Raw genomic sequence first — 7,184 nt, 5'->3', positions numbered from 1 at the left:
TAGATGCTCAATATATATTGGTTCCCATTAATTCTAACCCACCACAAAAGAGCTGTGCCACTCTTAGCAAATTCCTTTAGCCCTCTGGGTCTCACTTTCCTCCACTGTACAATGAGAAGAGGAAAGAAACCAAATGAATTCCAAAATCCCTTACGGCTCATCAAGTAAGAATTCCCAAAGGTTCCTTTACCTTAATTTAAATTCAACAAACACTTAGGTACCTTATATTCATCCTAGGCACTAAACAGTTCCAACCACCACCAGGAATATGTCTATGAGTTCATTAGAATGGGCTCAAACTCCATAGTACTTTAAGTTCCACACAGAAAAATTAGTATACAAAAGCAAAGGACTTAACTTTGAAGAAAACTCTGCAAGGACATCACAAACCTAAGATGATAAATAAAAATAATTTAGAGTATACCTTAAATTGTTAGTCTCTCTTTTTTTTTTTGCTGGGATAGAAGATGAGAACTTAAGTGTTTATACTATAGGTCTATAACAAGACTCAGGAGCCATTTAGGTAAAACACTAATGCCATTTTGGGGGGGAAAAAAAGAGCAATAAACTTCTCTTCACATGTGAGTCTTACACTAGGCTTTAAAATTTAAGAAACCTGTGTCATTCTGAAGCAGAGGGGAATAAAATTTATTCTGAGAGGTGTTTTACAGTGATAAGCATTAATATAAGAAGGTAGTTGACCATGTTTTCCACATTACTTTTGAATTTCATATTTCAGATTTGAATTCTCTAAAAATAAAATATAATTTAAATCTTGAACCTTGTAAGTAAGACCTGGCGAAATATTAGCTGAAATAGTAACTGAAGTTAAATGAAAGTCTTAACTACAAAGTTTATCCTCCTCTTCTCTTCCATGAGGAAATCATTAGCAAATTTTTTTTATTACAGATAAGGCTTTTTGCAAATAACACTCTATAGATTCAAAATAGATTTAAAATCATGATTAGAGCCTAGTCATGGTTTCTCAGAAATTCATTTGAGGTTTACCTGTTACCATACCTGTACAATATTATTCACTTACGTTATAAAAGTTTAGAATACACATCTTAGGTGATAAAACATCAACAACATCAAAAACATTTGCCTTCTATGAGTATGAAGAGACAGAAAGGGCCCGTTGAAATTTATATATATATATGGCATAGTGTGAACCAGAGGCAGAAGGCCTGGATCCTATTTCTGCTGTTGTTAAAAGCTCGATATGTGATTCTTGGACAAGTCACTTCACCTTTCTTATCTGTTTCTTTATGAAACAGGAAGAACCATCTGATCTAAGATTTCTTCCAGTTCCTATAATTAACATCTGTGCGAATCCTCAATACAGTACTTGAGGAGCATGGGACATGGGGCAAAAGTACTCACAGGAGAGCACTTATTCTGCTCTTCATGCGTGCTGCTAGGAGGAGCCAGATTCTGTAGAGAGCCACACACTAAATGGCCTGGCTTCGTGCCTTGGCTAAAGAACACCATCGATGACTAGGAAGGCACTTAAAGAGACTCAGCCAGAGGAAACAATCTATTTTCTGAACATAGTCCAAAAATTAGATCGGGTCGTGTGAGCCTACACAACATGACCCCTGGTGTCTCAGCCTTTTATCTTGGCCTGCGGAAGGCCTGAGTTCATGTAGGTGACCTATGGTTTCTGAGCCTTATGAGAAATACTTCTGAAAATGAATGGTTCTCATCCCCAGTCTCACATCTGACCCTTGAAAATACATATATTTTTATGCAGCAGCTGCAATACATGCAGCACTCCTAGGACACCTTCATGAGACAGAGTTTAGCATAGTGGTTAAAAGTGTGAGTCGAGCTCAAATCCCGACTCTGCTGCTTAACTGCTGCGTGATCTTAGGAAAGAAGCTTAATCTCTCTGTGCTTCAGGTTCCTTTTCTGTAAAACGGGGAAACTAATAAAACCTAACTCAGGTTTGTCGTGAGGCTTAATCAAGATAATACATGCAAAGCAGTTAGCACAGAGCCTAACATAAAGTATCAATACACGTTAGTAAGCTGGGTGAATGGATAGATCAATCGATCGATTGATCAACTGATCTTTCAGTCCTGGGCCCTGGGACTCCCTGAAAAGGCTTATGCGAAGGCCAAAAGCAATTTTCTAGCAGTGAATGGCATCTGCAGATCTTTTCTGAGCAAATAATATAGCAAAGACTCAAAGCTGGGCTCAGCTTTTACTAATAGGATCCTACAGAAGTCAGGAGGAAGTAAGATTATCCTTAAAGTAGGAAAGAGTTACGCTGGTTTAAGACAAGATCCTTTAAAGAGATAGACACACACAAAAAACATTTAATATGGTCATACAGAATTAGAGAAAGGAGGTTACTTTTCATTTATACCTTCTCAAGTGTTGCCAGCATTAAAAGCCACAGAGTTTTATAACTGGATGGCTCCCTAGAGACCATCTAGTTCAACTCCCTTACTTGATAGGTAAGTTGTTGAGGCCCAGAGAGATTAAGCAACTTTCTCGAGGTCATTCAGCAGTAAATAACAGTGCCAAGACAAATAAGCTTTCTGACTCCTCCCATTTGCCCACCCAGTACTCCCCCTGGTAACTTTCACCAGGTCATCATCCTGTCCTTGTTGTACCAAAAGGGCATTAAAACACACACAGGTTTCTCACTTTTGCCCAGTTTCCCAAAAAGTACAGAAGCAACCTCAACCCCCAAGACCTTCTTCCCATTGGGAATTGGGGAGGATACCAGTCAATCTGTGGCCTTCTCCCAGGCCTTCTTTGGAGTTTCCACTCTTTCCTTTCTGTTCCTCATGTTCACTCAACAGGGCTACTTCTAAAAGTCCCTCACCCCAAAAATCAGGCACGTCCCAGGGCACAAGTTACCACCTGCTAATCTGCAAATTCTCATCTTCCCACAAATGCTACACCGTGAGGCAGGAAATACAGAACTGTTACTAAATTTTCTCTGAGCTCCCTGAGTGCATTCAGTGAGAACTGATCCCTCCCTCCCTAGGATGACTCAACCAGGTTCATTTATAAAGTGTGTGTATGTGAAGGGCCAGAGAACCCCTAGGTGTGCCTAACACAGAAAACAGGAGAAAGAGGGGACCAAGGAATGGGAGATGGGTTGAGGGAAGGAGGGAGACAAGTAGAAGGAGCGCACCTGTCAAACTGCAAAGTATGGATCCTAGAGACAGCTGTGCTGCTGGGACTGACTCACTGCTGAAGGGACAGAACTGCCCAGGGGATTGCAGCGTTTTCATTAGGCGCTCTGGTAACTGACTAACAACAGACTGGCGCCTCAAACTACACACGTAGGAGGAAGTAGGTAGAGGCTATCCCGAAGTAGCGGGAATAACGAACTCTTTTCTTCCCACTCCCTTTCCTACTCTTGTGAGTTGGCACGCCACTCTGTGCCTGGCTGGCATGCCCTGAGCTTGCCAGGGTGCAGTGCATCACCCCTGACCGGGAACTCCCCTCCCTGCTCTCCCGAGGGCTAGAGAGAAACATAGGGCATCTCTCAGCTCTACCAAGAGCTCCCGTCCCTTGCCCCTTGCAGGGGAACTGATTTGAGAGAAAAGCTTTTGCTGAGTGTCTGAAGCTGACAAATGCGGGGCACTTCTTGTCCCTAAGCACTTGCGCCTGCGTGGGGTGTCCCTCAGCCTGGGTCTCTGCTTTGAAGGTGGGAGGCCTAAATGTCACAGCCACAGTGTTCCTTCCCCACACGCGCACCTACCCATGAACCCGGAAGGAAGGCTTTGCTTTGATCTTTTTTCCCTCCCTACCTGAATTCCGGGACCAGGTTAGGCTGCAACCCGTAGAAAGCAGCGGAGAGAGTGACCAACCACCCGGGCTTGTAACTGCCGTTCTCGCACTCCAGATAAGGCGGAGACCACTTGACGTGGCTCTTGTCCCCGCTAAGACCGTCCCTGCGCCGCCAGCTGTGGCCCAGGCCCCGGGGCCCCTCATTGGAGCCGCGGCGGTGCAAGTGAGTCCTCCACTTGCGCCGGAGGCCGCGGAACCACTCGGTCTCCAGCGTGGCGTTGGCCAGGTGGTGTGCTGAGGAGGACAGGTCCTGGAGCAGGATGCGACTCTCCTCGCGCGTGGCCTGGAGGAAGACCTGCGGGGCTGGGGCGGACAGCGACTCGGTGCTGAAGGTGATGGCCGCCCGGGAGATGCTGGGCTCACCCTCCAGGAGGCTCCGCACCAGTGCCCGGTACCACTCCAGGTCGTCCTGCGAGTTCTGCTCCCGCGACTTATTGCTCTGCAGCATCATGTTGAGGAAGTTGGTGGCGTGTGTCAGCGTGTCCAGCGCCCCGTGCAAGGAGGAATGGGAGCTGGCTAGGGCAGGCGACTTCCCCGGCAGGCCCGCCAACTCGTAGCGGCTGGAGCAGTTGGCTCGCTTCAGCTGGTGGGAGTCCCCGGTGTAGAGGTAAGAGGCCACGTCCATGGGCACCTCCTCGGCGATTTTCTGCGCCAAGATGGTGCCGTCGGTGGAGCGGCTCCAGGGAGCCGAGGGGTCCGAGGCAGAGGCTCGAGCCGGCTGCTGGGCGTGCTGCTTCGCCCTCAGGGCCTTCTCTCGAGAGGAATCCGTCCGACTTGGAGGGTCGCGGCTGGCGCCGGCAGCTCCCAATCCCAGGTGAACGAGCAGGAGGCAGCAGAGTAAGGGGTTAGCCATGGCTCCCATCTGCCTCGCAGCAAGGAGAGGAGGTAACGGAGGGAGTCACTTTTTAAATTTTGGTCGTCAATCTATCAGCACTAAGACTTTTTCTAGGAGTCTTCCCCCTTTTCAGCTGGCACCCAGTCCAAAAGGACTTTAAAGTAGGGATGTTCTGACATACGCGCGGCTGACTGAGCTACCGTCGCAGGAGATCAGATCACCTGTGGCAACGCCGGCTGCTCCTGCTCCACCATGGGTCTGCTCGGGATTGCGCACCTCGCAGCCTGGAGCCCGGCACCTTACATCCCCTCTCGCCGCCGGCAGCTATAGTTGGCCTGCTTACGTCTTTCTGCTTAGCAGCTTCCACCGCCGCTCTCATTGAGGTGTGTTCAGGAGCTGCTGCTGCTGCTGCTGCTGCTGCTGCTGCCGCCGCCGCGGCCGCCAAGGACACTGCTCCATCGTCTCGCCCGTGGCAGGTCGTTCCCGCCTCCCGGCTCAGGCTCCTCCTCGTCCGCTTCGCCCCGAGGCGCGGAGCGCGCGCGCCCAGACCCGCACCGCGAGCGTAGCAGCTAGGGTTTCTTTTAAGGCGTTTGTCTTTCCGGAACCACGAGGGCTAGGCAGCTGGTTAATTGGAGTCTTTAAGTTTGGCCACAAACCACACTCCTGCCTCTCCCTGCTCTCGGGAGGAAAGCCGGTTTAAAGAGGCGGCTTGGCCGCAACCAAACCCTGGTAGGGCGGCTTCAAGTCGTCTTGTGCCCTGTTTGGCCGGCTCCTCTGTCAATCAGCCGACTGCCCTTTGTTGGGCTGGTGCGGGAGCTGTCCAGTGCTGAACCCGAGGCGCAGGAGGAGGCGGTGGCGCGGAATGCAGCTTCGCTGAGTCCTTTCACCCGCTCGCGTTCCCTGATGACTCGGGAACCTGAGGGGGTGAGAGGTGGGGTGGGCGGAGTGAAGGGAGAAGCAGACTTGTGGTGGCTCAGAGCGAAGGAAACTTGGATGTACCGAGGAGGAGGGTGTTGGCATCTTGCATGCTTAGTTAAATCAGCCTTTCCTTTTGCCTGGTAAAGAGGGAGAAAGTAGTTTTCATTTGTGGCTTAAATCGGAGGGAAGGGACGTAGGATGGAGACGTGTCCTCCCGAGCATCTGCTCATTTTGGGCAAATTATCAAATCTTCTTCCTTGTTGTCGGTTAAAGAAATGATTAAACCCTACTTGCCGAGGTCTTCGCTATAAGGGAGTAATGGAGACATCTACCGGCTGAACTTTAAGGGGAAAATGCCATATTAAAGGAGCCTCTCTGCTTGAAAGGGATGAAGGGGAACCTGTGGAAGTGTAAGCAAGTGAATATGTGGAAGGGAGAGAATATGTGCCGGGGCAGGACTCGGACTGTGAGAGAATGAGAATGAGTCTGTTGGGCGGGAAGGGAAGCCATTCTGACTGGGAGTTCCTAGAATTAATGGATGTAAGAACTAAGACATCTGGTTAACTATAGGTTGGGATGTCCCAGCAGAAGAAAGAAGACCTGAATAAGTATGCCAAGACCCCCCAGAATGATTGGAAAATCCCTTAACACAGTCTAATGGTTTTATTTGAAGCTTTAATAGGGTCTTCTGACATTTTCATTCTGAAAATACTAATTAGTACTTTGGATAGGTATGGTTTTATGCACCTCCACCTTCCATATGCACCTCCACTTTCAAATTCCCCAAGAAAGACACAGGATAGAAAGTCTCAAATTCACTTCGATTCCCAACTTAAAAAAAAAAAAAAAGTTACCTGTGGCATTCTAAGGTAGCACTGCTTAGATTTGCTTTATCCTTTCATTTTATTCTTCCTGTTGAGAAAATACCTAAGCACAAAAATTTAAGCTCCAAAGAGCAAAAGTTTGTCTGCATTGGTCACTGTAGCATCTTGAGCACCTAGAACACACAGATGCCTGGCACATAGTTGGTTCCCACTAAATATTTGCTAAACTAATGAATGAACCAGAAGATAATGATGATGAAGCTAATTATTTAGGAATCCATCTCCTTACCTAAGAAGAGAAGTCTGCCTGATGTGTCAGTGGTGAGGGCTTTTGGAATAAGACATAGCATCCAGTTTTCCAAACTGCAGTGTATGGTCTCCAAGGGAGTTTTTATAGCTTTGCAAAGAATGGTTATTAGATTTGTGTTTATTTACAAGTAGAGTTCATGTTCATATCTGACTTGTTTAAATTTTGCTTTGCAGTGTATACGCTTTTGCCAAATAAAGGTCATCCCAGTTTAATCCTCTACTATAGCACACGTGGCAATAATAGGAGTTTCTGTTTGTTTAATTTATCAGAGTATACAATATGATTTTCTATTTAGTTGTCTAAAGACTGGTGTAATTTCATCATTAATTGATTTTTTTAAAGAAAACCTGTATAACTAATTAACAATCCTTTAAAATTTTCTAGTATTGCATTTTAAAAGGAAGATATAATTTTATTAGTCAGTCCTTCTATAAGTAATTCAATGACTTAGCATAATTGAAAGATCTGGGTTCTGGTCCTATCA

At 46.9% G+C, this 7,184-nt stretch overlaps 1 pseudogene; it reads right to left on the bottom strand.

Annotated features, from left to right (window-relative positions):
• Window positions 1-1,138: 1,138 nt before the first annotated feature.
• LOC149749491 (metabotropic glycine receptor pseudogene) lies at window positions 1,139-6,728 on the bottom strand (annotated as a pseudogene).
• Window positions 6,729-7,184: the final 456 nt, after the last annotated feature.

This window comes from Delphinapterus leucas, chromosome 3, assembly GCF_059928025.1.
Source record: "Delphinapterus leucas isolate spDelLeu-1000000601 "Yukka" chromosome 3, BTC_Dleu_Yukka2, whole genome shotgun sequence".
Lineage (NCBI taxonomy): Eukaryota > Metazoa > Chordata > Mammalia > Artiodactyla > Monodontidae > Delphinapterus > Delphinapterus leucas.
This window is presented reverse-complemented; position numbering and strand designations above follow the sequence as displayed.